The sequence below is a fragment of the Trachemys scripta genome, chromosome 2 (assembly GCF_013100865.1).
Source record: "Trachemys scripta elegans isolate TJP31775 chromosome 2, CAS_Tse_1.0, whole genome shotgun sequence".
In the NCBI taxonomy this organism is placed as follows: domain Eukaryota; kingdom Metazoa; phylum Chordata; order Testudines; family Emydidae; genus Trachemys; species Trachemys scripta.
The window spans coordinates 137,378,153-137,398,111 of record NC_048299.1 but is presented as its reverse complement, the minus strand read 5'-3'; the positions used below and the strand labels follow the sequence as shown (position 1 = coordinate 137,398,111).

At 40.2% G+C, this 19,959-nt stretch overlaps 1 long non-coding RNA gene across 1 annotated transcript; it reads right to left on the bottom strand.

Annotated features, from left to right (window-relative positions):
• Nucleotides 1-1,554: 1,554 nt before the first annotated feature.
• LOC117872800 lies at nucleotides 1,555-15,821 on the bottom strand. Its single transcript, XR_004644607.1, has 3 exons — nucleotides 15,553-15,821; nucleotides 5,110-5,180; nucleotides 1,555-2,684 (listed from the first exon to the last, which is right to left on the bottom strand). It is a non-coding gene; the product is annotated as an uncharacterized LOC117872800 (long non-coding RNA).
• Between the last annotated feature and the right edge of the window lie 4,138 nt (nucleotides 15,822-19,959).

Here is a 19,959-nt window from a genome sequence, read left to right as displayed (position 1 = left end):
CATTTTCTTCTTAAATCTTAAATTTTTATAGACAATCACCAAGTTCCCAGCACTGGTGTTCTTCAATCTATTTCTGGTTTTTGAATGGATGATACCCCAAACTGGCCAATTTTGTTCTATATATTCAGAAGTATTTAAAGAATTTCTGTCACATTAGCTGGAGTGCAAGGAGCACACAGCCCTCTTCACCACAATGAAGAAGCAAGTTACTTTGATTCAACCACAGCATTTTACAACTGAACAGGCTGTCTCTTCCTTTATAATTTGCTACCTTTGTCAGAATTGTTTTTGTTTGTTTGTTTTGTATATCCTTTAAAATTTGCTGCTCTGAGGTTACAAGCTGAACCGAACACATCAGTAAGAAGTGCAGTAGGCTATATTACATAAGTAATGAGTTGTGGTTTTCGGTTTTTTGTTTATTATAGGTATCCCATTCCATATGAGACAGCTGTGGCAGTAGTGACTATTATCGTATAGACCCTTTATATCTATCAGTTAAATGTTCTTAGTTTAGTGGGCTTGATTCTCTTCTTGCTTATACAGGTGTAAATTAAAAGTTACTCCATTGAAATCAATGGAGTCATCCTGGTATAAAACTGGTGCAAGTGAGAGGAGAATCAGGCTCTATTCACCTCATCAATATAGCTGATAAGCATGCTGTTCAGCAAATATATTATTTGATTTACCCATCGCTAATAAAAAGTCCCATCTGTTTCATAGTCCTAGAAGCCATAATGCCTCCTACATAAATCATCCTTCTGAATGCTGCTTGTGTTTTTTTAATTTTTATTTTAGCTATAAAGGAAGCCACAACAATAAAATGTAATGAAAGTGTCTTGTACTTCTTGTTTATTATAGTTGCCTAATAATACAGTTTATATCATAATGTAATAACTTTTCATACAACTTTATTATATTGCAAGTGAAATCAGATAAATTGCACAAATTACAATTACAGCTTCACAATCCCTCATCTCTTCCTTTTCTATATAAAAGAGAGTAGATGAATGCCTCTGTACCTTTTTCTATTATTCAGTAGACAATATACTCAAGAAAAAATCTGTGTTGCAGTCCTGCTGCTTCATTGAAATGTTTATTTTACGAGCATCCTCGTTTCTAGGCAGGTTATCATTTATCAGGCATTTGTCATTCTGTGGCATAACAAAATGGGGTGATTCATCCAATACTGAAACTTTCAAACTGTTCTGCTGAAGCTGAAAAGCCATTTAATTTAATACATCTATGATCCCACTAAGGGACCCAAATATTTACTTACATGTGCTGCTGCCCTTGAAATGATAGTTGTATGTCTATCTAAAAACCATATACATAGCAGCAGAACTGGTAGAAACAGAAAGAGAAGCAAATTATGTACATTAAAGCCACATAGAGTAGAGACTGTTTCCACTTGTACTGTTAATGGAGAAAAGAAAGACAGAGGCAATGATTGGATTCACAGGAAGCAAAACAACTTTCCCCCAAACGAAAAAATGGTTGAAAATACATTGCTAACCATACAGCAGCACAAAGAGAACAGCTCCTTAGGTTTGGGTCTTTTTTTTTTTTCTTCTCTGAAGCAAAAATATTGATTTGCTTTTATGTTAACTGGTAAGAGGAATAAACAATAAAACAATAATGTTTTATTGTGATTTTATATATATTAACTACAATCTTGTTCTATGTTTCCAAAATGCGTGATTTAACCAGATGTTTTCATTTTAAGTTTTTGTAAAAAGAAAATAAAAATAAATCATTATTTGGCTTAGGGACTCTCTCTCTCTCTCTCTCTCTCTCTCTCTCTGGGTATGTAATTAGAGCCAGTACCAGGAATTACAATTTTGGGCAAAATTTCTTTCTCGTCCTTAGATTCACCATCTGTAATATGGATATTTTACAGGAGAGATGACTGTGAGCCTCTATAGATAAGATTTCCTTAGTGTTCCGATGAAAACACTTCATTTTCATTTTCTTGTAGCTTTCTGAAGCATTCACTTTTGAGGCTGAAATTGTTTGGGGATTCAGTTATGCCTGAAAGGTGCTATTTTTATTATTGGGTTTTGTTTGTTTTATTTTTTAGCAAAACCAGCAATTTTTGCATGAGGAAAGAATTGGAAAAGGTACATTTTCCCATTTAAAAAAAAATGTGACTTTTTTTGGAGCAGCTGAAACTGGCCTCAGTTTTTACCTGCCCAAGGAAACAGAGGAAGTTTGTGGCAAAATCTGGAAAGAGAACCTGTCTTGCAGGGCTTGAGCTCTGGGGCTGAAAAATCACTATGTAAATATTTGGCTTCAGGGTCCCAGAGCCCAGGCTCCAACCTGAGCCCAAATGTCTACATAGCAATTTTGAGCCCTGTAATATGAGCCAGCTGACCTGGACCAGTCGTGGCCATGCTGCAGGCTTTTTATCCTTGTGTAGACATATCCTCAGGTAAAGTAATTCAAATATGCTTAGTTGTACTATCTGTTAGGCCAATTCTGTAGTCAGGAGAACTGAGAAACAGAAGGTGTGTATAACTTGCTTTGGTAGACAGAGTGAGACCTTGTCCCGTGAGCCAAAGCACTGGTGCCTCAGTACTTGAGTTGGATACTTATTTACTGTCAGATGTTGAACCTGTGACTTAACTCTTCTCTCTGCATCAGTCCCCTCTTCATGTGTATCCATCTTTTCAAAAGCATATGGAGCACTGTAGATGAAAATGCACAAAGTATTATTATTATGATTTCACAAACTGGAAAACTGAGATCCAGAAAGGTCAAAAGATATGTCTGGTGGTTTACTGGTGAAGTAGGGTAAACCTTGACTTATAAGCCAAAAAAACCTGATTTCAGCTCTTTGAGTCTGACATTAATTTGGTATGTGATCTTGAGCAAGTCACTCAATCTTTCCATTTCGCCATCTGTAAAATGGGGTTATTCAGACTTATTTACCTGGCTCACATAAGGTCTGTGAGGATTAAAGAGGAATGATTGTTCAGATGTTTGAAAAGATAAAGCCCTGTGTAAATAATTTATTATGCGATAGAAATTGACTCATGGTCTGTCCTATTAGTGATGATCTCTCAGTGCAAAATGTCTGCAAAGGTGCCTTACGTGGGAAACTGGGGATTCTCTGGCATAGAGGTCTGGTGAGCACTTTCCCCATTGTAGTGGGCATGGCCAGAGTCATGCTGCACTTCGGCAATTCCCCAGCCAGAGTTACGGCTTTTTAGGGACGATCATTAGCTGGAACTTTTGCTAAAGTATATGGCAGCTATAGACTACATTGATCCGTGAATTTGTAAAATTAGCCATAGGTACATTATATATTCCATGTGAAATTCACATTTTTGATAAATTACCCTTTTGTTTTATGTATCCATTAGTACAAATAACAATCTTCTGTTGTTTTTTTTTTCTTTCACAAGGATTCTTTTGTTTGTTGTCTTTACTTAGGCAAAACACCATTTAAAGTAAAGTCTTATGGAAGAGTACTATGTGGGGTTTTGTTTTGTTTTGTTTTAATCCTGTAGAAAGGAAAAGAAAATGAGTGAGTGGTGGATGCTGAAGGTGACCGCAGAGTGTCTATGAAATAGGGGACACAACTGGCCAGATTCTGATTTCAGCTATATTGGCATAACTAACTAATTTCAGTGGTGTTACTCTGAATTTATAGAAGTGAAATTGAGATCACAAGTTTTCTCTAAAATTCTAATGCTACTAATGCAATATTTTATAAATTACTGTGTTTATAATCTGAAATTGTGCACGTTAAAAGGTATAAGAACAGAGAAAGCGTGAAAGATAGGAGAACTCCTACAAGTGCAGTACTGGGCTTTTGTATCTGGTATCTAGTAGCAATGCTATTAGATGGCCATTGAGTATGCTACAGTCTTAAATCATCAGAAGAAAAAGTCTTTCTGATTAGCATATATTGTTTGTGTCACTTGGTGAAGTGTATTTTCTTGTCCCTTTCCTTTACATTGAGATTTTTCATCATTGTTTTTAGACAGTGATAATTCTCTTCATTTTTCAAGTGAAATGTACAAAACCATTTTTCATTAACTTACTATGTTTAGTCAAGTTCACACAATAATTACTGATAATGAAACTGTCAAACAGAGACCAATCAAATCTGTTGTATCGATATATTTTTGAATAGCGTACTTTTGAAAAGTTAATATGTAACATTGATCATAGCAAATAGCAAACATTAATGAAACATGATGATATCAATAAAAACACTGTCTACTTACGAGAAATTGCATTTTTTACTGACATTCAATTCCCAAATATTTCCGCCCCTTGAGTTTTATCCTATACACACATTTTGGGCAATATAAGTATGGCTTGAAAAAACTCCTGATTATTATTCTTATTGCGTATGCAACATAGAGGTGACTTGAAGCCATAACATTATGCATTTTGGTTTCAATTTTAAAATACGCCCCTCTCCCCCTGAAAAAAAATGGTATTACATTCTGGGGTTTTGCTTTGGGTCCATTTCTACTTTTATTCAGCATTGGAGCAGAGCGCATATGCTCAGCAATAAATAAAACAACTAAAACCTTTGAGAGTCAGGGGAGTCATTCTTGTTAACCCTTCTGTCCACCTGAAGAGCAAGATTCCAAAAAGAAGGTGGGTAAAGGGAAGGTCTTAAACTTTCCCCTCCCAGCATCACCCTGCAGAGCAGAGCCAATAAGCTACAGCACTAATATGCTCCACCCATCACCATCCAGGCATGGAGCAACCTGAGGCACAATCTCTCCTGTGTTCCTTCTGGAATAACCTAGGTCTGTTCCACCCATTATTCAGAGCTTTGGCATAAATGCCACTATCTAGCTTTGTCTATTTGATCAGTAGTGGTGAGTGGTATGCTGAAAGGTATGCACCTTAAGTGGCATGATTTTTTTTCTTTTTTCTCCTTTGCTGATATGTGAAGTTGTGGCCCTAGATCACACCTATGCACCTGGTTATAAATTCCACACAAGAAATATTTGCCTGGGATGGTTACAGGATTTGGGAGCTGGGCTCAATGCCATAGGGGACTGATGCTAATAGGATGCAAAATCTTTCACCTGTAGGTCACTAGTTCAAATCCAGAATAAGTAAATAGTAACCCAAAACAGTTACCTTCTGATGGCTGTTCAGTGCTGTGTGTGGAATAGTCATGTATGTTTCCCATAGTTCTGACAGACACCATGCTGCAAAAATTTACATAAAAAAAAAGGTTTTGAGCTAGTTCAATATAGTAAGATAAAACATATTATTTGGACAAAACATCGTAAATTCAAGTTAAACAATAATCCTTGCAAGTAGAATTCTGTGATATTTCATCCCTCCAACCATCCTCTGGAGACTAACCATCTCAAAACTAGATTGATTTCCTATGAGTATGGTTTCCTCAGTGTTTGCGGAGGTCCATTCACTGGGTGGCACTTTTGATCTGCCTGTCAGATGACCTATAGTGCATTACTATACAAGATTTCTCAGGCAGAGGAAAATCACTAACCATTGAATTATAAGAGAGGGAATTGGCAGAGGGAGAAACAAGAAGACTAAAATCTGCCACCCATGCAATTCCAGAGAAATTAAAAGTGTAAGAGACAAGAATATCACCTAATAAAATCCAGAAATAGGAAGGCACCATTACTTTCAATGCTAGTAAAAAAAGACAATCTTAGCTATTGTAGATATGAACTGCTCCTGACATGTGATATAAATGCATCATTTCATAAGTTAACTCCCTAGAATGTACCGGTAATTTATGGATCGAGATTTGCAACAATGAAAAAAACTGTGAAACGAGGGTTTTGACAGATATCAAATAATAATCACACCTCATAATTGGATGATTACATATTAGATAAACTCACATATTAAAGCTAATTAACTAGTGAACATGATCAACAAAATAAACAAAAGCAACATCAAAGGTTAACTCACGAGAATACTAAAAAGAATCTTAAGAGAAACCCAATATACCAAACCCACAAAGCATTTAATTTCATTTCTAGGAGTAAATTTTCAATGTCTAGGCAGATAAAATTATACCAGAGACAAAATTTATCCGTGGTATAAATCCATGGAAGCCCAGGGGCTAGACATTACTGTGAAGTTACACCCCATATTCTTCATAGAAATATTGTTATGATATGAATATAGAATAAGATATAATTTATGCAAGATGGCTCATGTAAGGTATCATTGGAAAGGTTATAATTTACTGAATGTGATTATTTAATTTGTATGCATGTATCATTTTTGTATCTAAAGTTAGGAATATTAATCATGTATCTGTATTTCAAATGTGCTTTGGGTGACACCCACAGCTAGCCCTTCAGGTACAAAAATGAGAAAGATAGGGCTGATGGCCCATCATCAGAAACAATGGACTGTGAAAGAGCTTAGTCTTCCTGTGGACACTCCAAGCAGCCTGTGAGTAATGGCTGCTACAACCCTGAAGAGACATGGGACTGAGTCACCTGGTACTGCCTCCTCCCCACACACATCCCCACCCCGATATGCCAGTGTTTTTCCACTGGAAGACAAAGGGTTTCCGCCATAAACAAAAGCTATTTAAGGCAGGGGAGTGACATCATCGAGGTCTCCTCTGCTTCCCCATACAAACAGACACTGAACAACACCTGGAAGCAGTGGGGAGAAGAGTTGAGCCCAGGCTGGAAGGGTGTCTAGCCTATGAGTAATAATACCTGACGTTTCAAGCTGCAGGCCAGTGCTGCTGCCTTTCAAGATTTGCAATCTGCCTAATTCAACATTTAGGGTGAAAAATTACTTTTTGTAACCTGTTTCTTTGGTGAATCAGACTTAGTTTGTGTGTTTTGTTTTATTTGCTTAGTAATCTGCTTTGTTCTGTTTGCTATCTCTTATAATCATTTAAAATCTGCCTTTTATAGTTAATAATTTTGTTTTGTTTATTATTAAACCCAGTTTGTGCAATTTCCAGCTGGGGGATGGGGACAAGAACTTGTGCATCTCTCTCTTCGCATTGAGGGAGAGGATGAATTTTTATGAATTTTCATTGTGCGGATTTTTCTAAATAGCGCAAGACATTATACCTTTGGGTCTGCACTCCAAAGGAGGTGGGCACCTGAGTGCTGGGGCAAGTCCTTTAAGCTGAGTCTTCCCAGAGCTGATCTCAGTGTCTGTGTCTTTCTGCATCTGGGTGTGGCCTTGCCTGTGTTTGTTCTAGAGGAGCCTTAAGAGCATGACTCAATAAGACAGGGTAAAGGGGGCCCATGCTGACAGAACAGGTGGGCTCAGTGGTATCTCAGTACATCAGGTGGCAGATTAAAGGGGGGCAACACATCACAGTGCTGTAGTCGAGCGTGATAGTGTGCACAGTTTATTGCCCTGTAACACGGGTGGTGGTTTTAAATGTGTTGGCTAGAGAAGAGACCAAGTGGTTACTGGTTTGTATTTTCTGTTTGCTTATTTCGGGTAAGGAAAGTAAAGGCAGAAAAGCAGCAAAATGAGTGAAAGTGAAGTTACTAAATAGTTGGAGCTTCAGAGTTGAAAGTAGAAGAAAATGAAAGAATGCATAAGAGACAGATTAAATTAAAACAGATGGAAATTGAAGCAGAAGCAGCCAGGCAAAAGTTAGCTCATGAGAGAGCCATGGAAGTGAGATAGTGAGGTAGAGGCTGAGGAAGCCCAAGAATGAAGAAAACTAGAGGCTGATAAGGAAAGGAAAGCTCAGAAGTATGAACCGGCAGTAATGGAGTGAAAGAGACAGAACCCCCACCAGGGGGCTCCACCTCTCCAAAAAGCCACAAATGGGAGTAGTTGTTTCCAGCATATAGCAAGCAAATCTGGGGACATTGCTGAATACTTCATCACCTTTGAGAGGCTGTGTAAACTCTATGCAATTCCTGAGGCTCAAAAGATGACCACTCTGGTTGCAAAGTTGACTGGGATTGCTTTGGGTATATTTACTAAGATGCCACTTGGTGACGCTTCCAATTATGGTAAATTTAAGGAACTGGTTTTAAAACAGTTTCAGGTTACACCTGAAACTTATAGAGTAAAATTTAGAAGCCTTAAGAGAGGGGCTGGATTAAGTAATATGGCTTATATAAACTAAATGAGAGATCTACTGGATAAGTGGGTGAGGGGGAAAGTATTACAAGCTTTGAAGCAATGAGTGATTTGGTTGCTCAGGAACAGTTCCTGTATATGTCTAATGATGATGTAAAACAGTGTTTATGGGATAAAAAGGTAGAGATGATCGAATAACTTGCAACTTTTGCAGATAAATTTGAACAATCCCAAGCACCTAGTAGGAATAAATCACAGGCAGAGGGGTTTAAGTTTAGTGGGAAGCAAGGTTCCCACTTTACCCCTGGACACTCACCTCCACTCCTCCAGTCCTCATCCCAAATCTCCTGTAAAAGCAGAAGAGACCAGGAGCTGCTATCATTGTAATTCCACTGAGGACTTGAGGAATAAATGCCCTGTGCTGAGTGGGAACAAGCAGCCTGCAACTCATGGAAATGCTGCTACGCAGAGCACAGAGGCACCTCAGGCAGTTGCCGCTTATCATACAGGGTTTGTAAAGATTGCCACTGCATAGCCAGGCAGTACGTACCTAAAGGCTGTCAAAGTAAATGGCACAGAACTCTCTGCATGGAGACATACTGGTGCAGAAATTTCTGTGGTCAGGAGAGACCTGGTTCAGGAAAACAACACACTGCCAGGACAGATGGCAGAGCTTTTGTTAGTAGGAGTCACAAACTTCTTGTGACTTTGGCTAAAATTCACATGGAAATTGAGGATTTGCAAGTTGAATTAACCATTGCTGTAATCCTACACAAATTCTTCTGGGTAAAGACTTTTTTGATGTGGCTCAGGCTGTCCGGTGGTCTGTCAGCAGCAAGTAGGAATCTTGTGCTGAAGCCCCAGTGGGAAAGAGCAAAGCTACAGAAACTTCTGAGAAATGGGAGAGTGTCTTTTTAATTCCTCTGCATCTGTACGAACCAGTTTGCTACAAGGAATGGGGGTGGGTAAAACCAGTTCCTGTCCAGTGACTATTCCCTTGGGGGATGGGAATGTTTTGCCTGACGGTAGGAAGACTGTCCAGGTTGCTGGCTGCCAGGAAGTTGCTGTGAAGCAAGGAACAGGACTCACTCGAAAATGCATAGAAAAATATGTCCTAGAGGAAATCCCAGAGAACAGTAATGGAGTCCTGTGGTGGGTGTGGATTCCATGGGCTCTAACTGGAGGCAAATCCAATTCAAAGATGGAGAAGGGTGCAGTGCTTACCAGTGAGGGGTGTGTTCTGGCTGTTAGTTGTGAGCCTACAGCTGAACAGGGCATAGATTCCACTCTAAGGAGCGCAGAGGTGTATGCCCTAGAAGGTAGCCCAGAGAAGGAAGTTAAGGAGAAATGTGTGTGGGGGGTGTGTGTGTGTACAGGAATGTCTCCTGACTGATTACATAGGGGGCAGGTGTTTGCCTAAGAGAAATTTGCTGTATCTGCATCAGTGATCCCAGGCACCTCACCTGTAGCTCAGGTTTTAAGGGGTAACTGTGTAACTGACCTCCCTGTGGGGAGCAGCCATACAGCTGACCTCTTGAGAACAGACAGAGGGGTGATCGTGGGTTCCCCAATCCAGGTCCCACTTTTTCAAAATGGTGTTCTTGCTGTACTTGTGAAAATTAACTCTGTCCCTTTAAGGCAGGGGCGGGGACCCGGGGTTCTTCCAAGCATTCCGGTGTCAGTGGAAATGCTAATGAACCATCTGATGAAGAGGAGCCATTTCCCGGGTAGGTAAACTCCTCTTAACAGCTAAGCATCAGACACTGAGCAGTGGGGTTAGGCAAAACAAAGGAAACCCAGGAGAGGGGGTGGATTCTTTGCATGGGCTTTACCCTGGAGAGGAACTGCAACTCCACAGGGGATGAGCCAGTAACATATAAGATCCCCATACACCCGTTCCTTGCCGAACCCCCAGAGATATACCTAAACTAAGAATCTTTACTGGGGGGATGAGGAATACAGCAAATGCTAAACAAACTGGTCGGTTTAGACAGAAGGCATGGTATGATAATCATACTTGGAAGCGCCACCCTGTCATGAATTTGCTGGTAATTTTAGTTTCTTACTACATAATATGTGGGTTAAGACAAGGAATTTGGTATTGGTGGTAAATACTTTAAAAATATGTGACATGTATGATTTTTGGAAGAATCTTTGTTACAGGCTAGAAGTGATAACAAGAAAGTCCTATAAGAATACTGCTTCTCAGCTAGTACCTGTAAACAGGGTTGGAGCTTAGCACAAAACACGTTGATATCTGCATTATGTTAACAATGCTACATACAAAATGTTTTCAGGCAACCTGGGAACAGAAACCCAGAACTTTGCAAAAAATATCTATGGATAACATTGCAGAGTTTGGTAACACTTGGAGGCTGTATAACCAAAGCCAAAAAGGGATTTTAGGCACACTGGCTCCGCATTGGTCAGTGACCAACCTTCTGGAAGTAATCTAAGGGGGGAGGTGTGATGTTACACCCCATATTCTTCAGCTGGGTGTGGTATGTGCTAGAGGAGGCTTAAGATCATGGCTCAGCAAGAGAGGGTAAAGGGGGCCCAGGCTGACAGAACAGGCGGGCTCAGTGGTCTCTTACTACATCAGGTAGCAACCCTGCACAGTTACCATTAAAGTATAGGCATGTAGTATGGGGCATGGATGAAGGAGGACACCAGGGGGAGTTGTGAGTGGTTGAGCTAGAATTACTTCCTGTTCTCTTGCAGAGTTTGTGCTCCGGGTTACTTTTGCAGCCCTTTGAAATGGGGCATTCTCCATTCTCCATCACACTTATTCACTATTATTTATTACTTATAGTGTAGTAGTGCCCAGGAGTGACAGTCAAAGATCAGGGTCCCTTTGTGCTAGATACTGTACAGACATATAGTGAAAAGCCCCGTCCCTGCTTCATGAAATTAATCATCACCCTAAATCTAAATCCTCTCTTCTCCCTGTGAAGAAGATCTATGACAACGATAGATGCTCCTGCGCTCTTGTCTCTGCTCTCTCTCTCTCCCCTTCCCCAGTTGTTTAACCATATGCTATAGTTTGGCTCTATAGAGTAAAAAAGTGATGAATTTAGCCCCTGGCCTATTCTTATATGCCCCTTTTCCAAATTCCACTAAAAATGTTCATACATTGTACAAATGGACTCCCCAAATCATCACAGTGATGTCTATTCATAAATAGCTGTAAAGAAGCTGGCACACCAGGTGTCCAGAGATTTGTTTGCTTAGGTTATTTATTTATTTATTTATTCATTTTAGAAGTTTTTTGTTAAAGTGCTCTGCCTACTGCGATGCTATGAACATGCTCATGAGTTGCAAATGCTCAGCATTTTGGATATCAGGATATCAAAGAATAATGGAAATATCCCAGTGTCTTTTCTGCTTCTTCCATTCATAATGAAAAGATATGGTTGCTTAAATGTAGCATAACCACTGTGACAGCATCACATCAGTTGATAAGGGCTGTCACTTGTAGCACTCAGGCCAGCTTTTTTTTATTATTATTATTATTTCAATCCTCATAAGCAGCAGGGCATCAAGTTCAGAAAAACTCTGATTCTGCATGACAATAGCTGTCAGTGTAAAATACAACTATCCTAGCTGCTTGATCTTCATTGAAACAGTTTGCTTTCAACAAAGAAAAGCTTACAGCACTAGTGTGATGTAGCAGAAACCAGGGGGTATTATTAAAAATATTGATCATGTAAACATTGCCAGTTATATAACTTCACATTTTCCTGTCCCAGATGTGTGTGAACCTAAATTTATAATTGCTGCAATAACGTGATCTTTATTAACAATCACCTTGTTTCAAGCTCTAGTTCAGCAGCCATTTTTTATATAGGTGGTTATTTGGTAAAGGTCACACACTGTAGTTGGTAAATGTTATACACATTCATCATTTTTAGATCCAATAAAGTTTCCAGTTATGTAGTTATTAGTTAATAGAGAACCAATATTTCTGTCCTCTTTCCTTTGCCAGGACTTATCAAACCATCTGCAACAGCCATAGATATAATTTATTCTTTGTCACTGTAAACTCTGAAGATGCTTCATCTTCGTTAAAGCACAGCAGGAATGATAAGTTTCCCATCCTTCCTCCAGAAGAAAAGAGTATGTTGTATTTGCAATGCTCCCCTGATAAACCTTACTAGAGGGGTTCTCTTGGAAGACTATAAGGTACCTCCACCTTTAGAAGTCATTTCCAAAGGAGTATTATTAGAGGGAGAGTCACTTTAAGGGTTTAGTAGATTAATTATTTACTAGCACTTATGGAACTTTTTGCTACTTCAAGGGTGTTCATCCCATTATCCCTACATAAATTGGATAGTTCTATCTACTTAGGTAGATGGGATTGTCCAACGGCCAAGGCATGATGTGAGCCTTGGAATATGTGGGCTCTGTTCCCTGCTATGCCCTAGACTTCCTAAGTGACTTTGAGTGAGTCACTTAGTGACAACATTTTAAAGGTAGTTAGGCACTAAAGATGTAAATAGGTACTTAGTGGGAATTTCAAAAGTACCTAAGCCTCATTCTGATCCATTACACTCAAATATTCCAACTTCTGTTTTGGAGTTGTTACAGCTGCTCTACTAGACTGTAATACTTTAGGACTGGAACCTCACTTACAATTTTCTTTATGCTTTCCAATGTCTGTTCATGGGTCTCTGACCATTTCCACAATGCCTTATTGTTTATTAACTGTCTCAAGCGCTCACAGGCTTCTGATAGGTGTGTGCAGAATCTGGGAAGATAGTTGGCTAGCCCTATAAATTGCTCGACTCTCTTCACATCCTATAGTCTGGGCATTTCCTTAATGGATCTCAACTTTTCCAAATCCCTCAGAAGTCATCAGGTTTTTTATGTTGGGAACTTCAGCTCTCATAAGCTTCAGTTTGTCTGCATCCAACCTAATATTCCACTTCCAGCATCTGCTTAGGAATTGTTACAACTTATCATGGTCCTAGACTGCTTCTTCCTTGACATCACCTTCTCCTACAATAAGAATGTTATCAGCTACAATTTTGATGTCTGGGAATCACCATTTTAATGCCTCTGAATATTTATAGTGGAACACCTCTGGTGGGGTAGATGCCCATAGGCATTCATACCCATGGTACTTACCAAAAAGTGTGGCAACTGTTGTCTAGTGGCTGGATGTCTCATCTAACTCAATATGCCAGAAAACTATTTTTGACATGATGAAGACTTAAACACTTTTGCTCTGGTAAATTGGATGGTATGTCCTCAATCATTTGTAATGGGTACTGTTGTTTGTTCAATGCTCCATTCAGTGGCTTAGGGTCTTTGCAAATCCTCAATTTAGCTGGAGGTTTTCTCACCACTGTTAGAATGCTAGTTTCAACAGGTTTAATAATGCCTTTTTGCAGCTTTTGTAGTTCCTTCTTTAATGACTGATGGAGCTCTGTGTTTTGGTAATCTCATGAGCTGCATACAGTCACATTTTGTGACACTCTATACCTTGGGGGAGAGTCCTGTAATCCCCATATTCCTCATTTATATATAATTGTGATATTGCATATAAAGCAGGCCATGTGAGGTATCAGGAAAAAGGCTATGATCTGCTGAAAGTCACTGATCTATCTAAATATGTATATCATTAGTTCATATGAAGTTATGATATTGTGTTGTATAGTTACTAAAATATGCTGTGGGGTTGAGAAGCGCCCAGATACTATCTCTCCAGAGACAATACCAGGGAAAGTAACCAACGCCCGGGCGGGTGTCAAACAGCCATCAACAGCCATTGTCCAGCAAGGGAGCTACAATTTAATGACTTGCCTGCATAAAGCCACACCAGGGAAATAGCTCAACCTTGCCTGGAAATTTAGCAATGCCCACCAGACATGCCTGGACTTGTGTTCTCCAAGCACATGGGGCAGATGGAGCTGAGGGTATAAAACAGAACAGGATGGCCACATGCTTGGACTTTCTCCTTCCCCCACCTACGCTGCAAGCAACAAAGACACTCTGAACACTCCAACGGAGGGGACTGGCCCAGGTTTCAAGGGTGAAACCTGTGTACTATGAACTGCAATATCCAGTAGGGTGAGAAAAACTGCTTAATATAGATGCTGCCCAGTCTAATAGGGTAAAGAGTTTATACTGCATGCTGATATTTTATTTTATTTTGGTAACCACTCTGACTTTTTGCCTATTTCTTATAATCAGTTAAAATCTATCTTTTGTAGCCAATGAACTTCTTTTACTGTTTATCTTTACCAGTGAGTTTGCCTGAAGTGTGGGGTAAATCTGCTCAGGTTTGCAAAGGCTGGTCTATATCCACTTTCCATTGCTGAAGTGGTGAACCTATTAATAAATTTTCACTTCTTGTCTTGGCGGTTCCCAGCCAAAGGGAGCTGCGGAACCGGCACTTGTGGCAAGAGCAGCAGGGGAGCCCCTCTGGACGCCCCTCCCACTAGGAGCTTCAGGGATATGCCAGTCAGAGCTGGGTAGGGAGCCTGACAGCCCCGCAAACCCTCCCCCACAACCCAGCACCAGCAAGGGTGCCATGGCCCAGCACCCTCACCCCCAACACCAGCAGGGGTACCAGTCCACGTGCCGCCTTCTCCCCCACAGTACCAGCAGGCGTCCTGGGCCATCCCTGCCCAGCACCCATGGCCCCTCTGCCCAAGTTTTAGTTAGGGGCATATAGTAAAAGTCATGGACTGGTCACGGGCCGTACATTTTTGTTTACTGCCCATGACCTGTCTGTGACTTTTACTAAAGATACCCCTGACTAAAACTCTTACTGATTATCAGTGTTTCTGGGATTACATTGCAGCTGGCTCCACAATCCAGCTGCAATCAAACCGGTTGTTGATCTAGTAATATGGTTGCAAATATGGCAGTTGAATGGCTGGCAGCCTTCTTTTGCATGCTAAAGTCAAACTGCAGATACCCTCCTCTTCATTGGATATCGCTATGTCTTCAGTCACTGCATGTACTGCTTCTTTTTAATTCTGGAGGTAGCTGTGCCATTGAGACACAAAGTGGTTCTGCTTCCCACACCCTTTTCTTTCTGCCTTTTGTGCTGCTTTCCACAATACTTACTGGACCATGATGCCTGCGTTCTTGGTCAGTGTGTCTCTGGCCTGCTCCCTGGATTCCTTCAGCTTGAGCCTGTCTACCTGTTCTGTACCAGTGGCTGTCATTCGTGGCTGTCACTCAACAATCTCTCCTGTAAACTGGAATCGCATGGCCCACAAATGATTTTGTCTTAAATTAGGGAATTTTTAATGTCTCCAAAGTTACAAGTGGATGGAAGAGTTCTGAGCCTTGTAATATAAATATTTATTCCCTCTTCTGCTACATAGTTTTGGGTAAAAAACAACAACACAATATCTCTCTCTACAGTCTCATGCTGTCTGGGGTCACAGTACTCAAACACTTTTATCAGCTGTTCCAGTGTTTCAAGCATTATTCCTGGCAACAGTGTTTCACTCGCATCTCATTCTCCCCCTCCTCCCCCATGAGATAATAAAAAAGCTATACCTTAGTTTTCTCATCATTATCCTCGGTGGTTTGCTCTGTATACAAACATAATCCTTGATTCCACTGCTTCCACAGTTGTGCAAGGTTTTTCATCTAGAAATCCAGCATTTCCATTAGTCTGAGTCCCGCCACACTGCCTGTTTTTCTCTCTTTCTAGTCATTGCTTTGTCTGTCGGTTAATCATACTATCTTCTTTGCTGTGGGTCTCACTAGGCTGACCGCTGCCACTCTGACTAATGTATTGCATGCTGTGTAGTAACATGAAAGGAGGACTCCTCACTTGTGAAACTAAACTGGCTCTCAATTAGAGAATCTATTTATAGACATGCTAAAACTGCAGTTAGCATTCTAGCCATGTGCAAACAAGCTGAATTCCCGGTGTCTCCTTGAAACTCTTGCCTGCTGCAGCCTGTGCTCCTTCCTCCAGGTTCCAGGCAGGTTGCTCTAATGGGTAAAGAAAGCAAGAGGTGGTTCTGCCGTGGCTGGCTGGCACTGGAGTTATAGGGGACTGGGGACTGAAAACTAAAGATATCCATCTGGTTTGCAGGTTGGGTATGTGGGTGTGGTGTAGAGCTGCTGAAAGGAAACGTCCCCGTTCAATCTCAAAAGCTGGATAAGCCTAAGGATTCTTAAGAAGATATTTAGTTTAGAAATTGGACAAGAGTTATAAAAGCAATATTCTTTATGAGACTTCTAGTACATAATGTCTTTGTTCTGGCCACATTGAAAATTCCATGGGAAATAACCTATTTCACTTCTTATACTTCCTGCCTAGCAAAAACCAGGAAGAGCAGAGGTACAAAGAAATTCAGGCCTGAGAAACAAAGGCAGAAGTGGAGCTGTGGATTTCAGAGCCTCCCAGGTTTGGGACTTAAATCCCCAGATCTTTACTTAATTTTTAATCCGTCATTACTTCTGTAAAGTCCCAATTATTTAAATTGTGAATTGGTCCACTGTAATGTAAAGGTAACATCTCTTTAGCAGCCAACTTACCAAAGGCTTAATTATAGGAAAATAGAATGAAACATATTTCCAAAAAAAAAAAAACAGGAGGTGGAACTGGAAGAAAGGCAACATTTCCCTTTCTATTCCCCCAGTGAAAAGAGATTGATGTATATCTATCTATCACTCCTTTTACTTTTATTCTCTTGGTGACTTAGGTTTTGATTCTTTTGTCTGTGGGGTAGAAAGAGGTAACTTTAAATTTTTGGACACCTTGTAATTTTATTTTTAAATATTTAGTTTAAAGAAACAATAAAAGGTAGGCCAGCTTTTACTAATTGTTTCTCCTACTGCCAACTCACAGATGTGACTCCCACTATTTTAGACACACGGATTCTTTTACATACCTTAAGGGACTCCTTGATTGAGACCAAGCAAAATAATCACAATTATTAACCATGGCTATTTATTATTAAAGAAAGGAAAAGAAAACATTAAACAAAACAAGTGTTTGTTTTGGGGACACAAATGATGCACTGGTTACTTCCATTATAATGTTTTTGTGTCTCCCTTTCTGTAGAGAGCTTTTAGCAAAGAGGACTCTGGCCCTCCAGGTGGGCAGAGCAATTGAACAGTCTATGGCCCTCAGACTCCTGGTTGAGGCAAACAATAATTAAACAGTCTAAGTTGCCAGCCTTCTGGCCTAAACTTTCGTACACTGCCAATCTACACACAGGGCTGGATTTAGTGGGTAGGGGGACCTGCGATCATCCTGCTCCATCAGTTCTCATGCCAGTTCCCTAGCAGTGGTGGACAATCCCACCACAGGGTCAACAAGGAAAATGTGTAGTTGCTGCCTCGCATCCTAGCAGCACAACCAGACCAAAGTACCTGGCTGCTTCCTAATGGTACCTACTGGTGTCATTCCATCAGTGCTGAGCTCTGGCTTTCAGCCTCATGGTTGGATGATCCTTCCTCAGGTGCTTCCCTGGGCTCTTCCATCTCCTGGGGCAGTGGCTTGCCTTTCTTTCCCACAGATGGTCATGGATTCTGCTAAGTGCTCGGCTCTTTGGGAGAGATGTCTGCCTCCTTCCCTGGTCTACCCACAATTTAGCTGCAGGGCCCTACTCTTATACTTCCTGTCCTGCCCCAACACTTCTTGTGAGGAGGACTGGGCAGGGTTAGCTGGACCCACCAGGAGGAGTTAACCTCCTCTGTACTGGAGGGAGGCCACTCTGCTTCATTATAGTAAGTTCAGACAAAAGTATATTGTTTCCCAAAATTAGTGTGAATTCCATTTTAGAATCTTATTTGATACTTAAAAACTCTTTGTGCAAACTCTTTATTTAAACTCTTTATTTAAAACTCTTTATTTAAGATCACGTGAAGCCAGTCTATTTATTATTAATACTAACCAGACAGTTTATAGATGGGCAAAGTAATCAAACTAAATCCTACGAAATCAATGAAAATATGTAAATCGGTTAGAAGAATTCATTTTTCCTAAAACAGGCCAAGTATGGCAGGAATACATGGTCTAACTATTTGATAATGAATAGGGAAAACTTAATATTGTATCTTACAACAGCATTTCCATATCCCAGTAAAGTAGTTACAAGAATTTTTAAATCTTATCACTTGGCTGTACCTTTAACTTTGTCTCATCTATCCATTGTAAATTCTTGGGGAGGTTTTCCTTGGGTTGGTTTCTTCCTGAGTCTTTTCTGTTCTTAGCTGTTGCAGTTGCTGTGCTTGTGGAGATGGACAGGATGAGTTCTGGAGTGCTTTCTTTTTCAGCAGGAGAGCACGCCCCATCTCTGAGCTTCAGAACCCAAGCTCCAGCCTAATAACAACATCAGTTTATAATAATTTTATTAATATCATTTATGCATGAATCCTGAGATCTCTCCCCTACACAACACCAAGCAGAATTTATCAGCACACTCATCTGTAAATCTGTTCTACACTTCAGGGTTTCCCACTCTTGGAGAAAGCAACTAAATGCTGTTTAAAAATTGTTTCACTATTAAACAGCAACTGAATATAATGTGCCTAATAATCATTTTGGTACTGTGTGTTTTTTTTTATTGGCTTGCATTCTTTTTATACTCTAATAAATGAGTGTAATATAAACTTCAAGACAAGACAATTTAGTGTTAGGGTTTAGCTTCCTCTTAAATGTGCCCTGTTGTGCGAAGTATTGCAGCACATGTTTCTCCTCATCCGATTTTTTCCAGTGGCACCTGCAATAATTTGGCACAACGGGGTGCTTGGAGAACAGAAGTTTAGCATTAACTTTAAATTTCTTCCCATTTGTGGGTTTTAGCACCACCCTTAACATAATTTAAATGTTGTTTTTACATTTAATTGTTCTTGGTTCAGATAAAAATATTGGGCAAATCATTTCATATAAAAATAACAGCCCCCTGAAACATTTGCTCATATTTAGAACCCAACTGGCAATGAACTTTGTGTTAGGTTCTGCAATATTCAGTGTATGTTTAATTTCTAAATCACAGATGGAATCAATATTGCTGAAACACTATGAAAAAGACTTTTGTGAGTTCAAAGGATTCATCTGAACCTCGTGAGGTTCACCAGTCCCTAATTGTAAACATACTCTTCGTTCTCCTGATTACTATCCTTCTGCTTACATATTGGTGTTTTTGACTTTATCTTGCATCTTGTAAGAGACACACTGTCTAGTTCTTCTATCTTTCCTCCCTAACCCAATCTTCATTTCCCATCTTCATATCCCTCTCTGGACCTTATCTTTCATTACAATTCTGCAGTCTCAATATTGGCTGCTTCAGCCTTATTTAAGAAATAAACAAAAGGCTGAAAACATTCCAAACTACACATGTTTTTTGTAGAGGCATTTTAAAGATGTAAGCAGGGTCTGAATGAACTCTCCCCTGACAGCTAGTTCAGGAGGGGGAGAGACTTCAGGAGCAAACTGTATTTACATGAACACACCTACTCTGCGTAGGTATCTAGCAGACAGGAGTTGCGTAGCTCCAAGTGATCAGCTTTAGCTGGTGTTGGGTTACAAATCACTTTAATATGGAATGCAGAGGTAGTGAACTGTTGTTATCAATGTTGTTATCTTCATTGTATGACTAAAGGGAGCAGAACTGTGCTAAGCTTGTCCTGATTGAGGGGTCACCCTCAGCTGAAAGGAACTCGCTAAGCCAGGGGCTCAAATGCCAGACCCCTGCAAAAGTAAGAGAGGTGGGGACAGGTGTCCCAGCCAGGAGATGTGGCCTTTCCCTTAACGGTCCCTGGTCTGGGTTAACCTGTTCCTCCCCAGTGTTCAAAGATATAGTTAAATAGGCTTCATTATGAGCCTTTTGTTATGTTAAAGTGCTGAAATGAGAGCTGAAATCACTTGTGGTGGGTCAGTGTTTCTGCCCAGCCTGCAAAGAGCCGAAAATCACTAAGAGACTGATGTGCAGGGGTCACAGC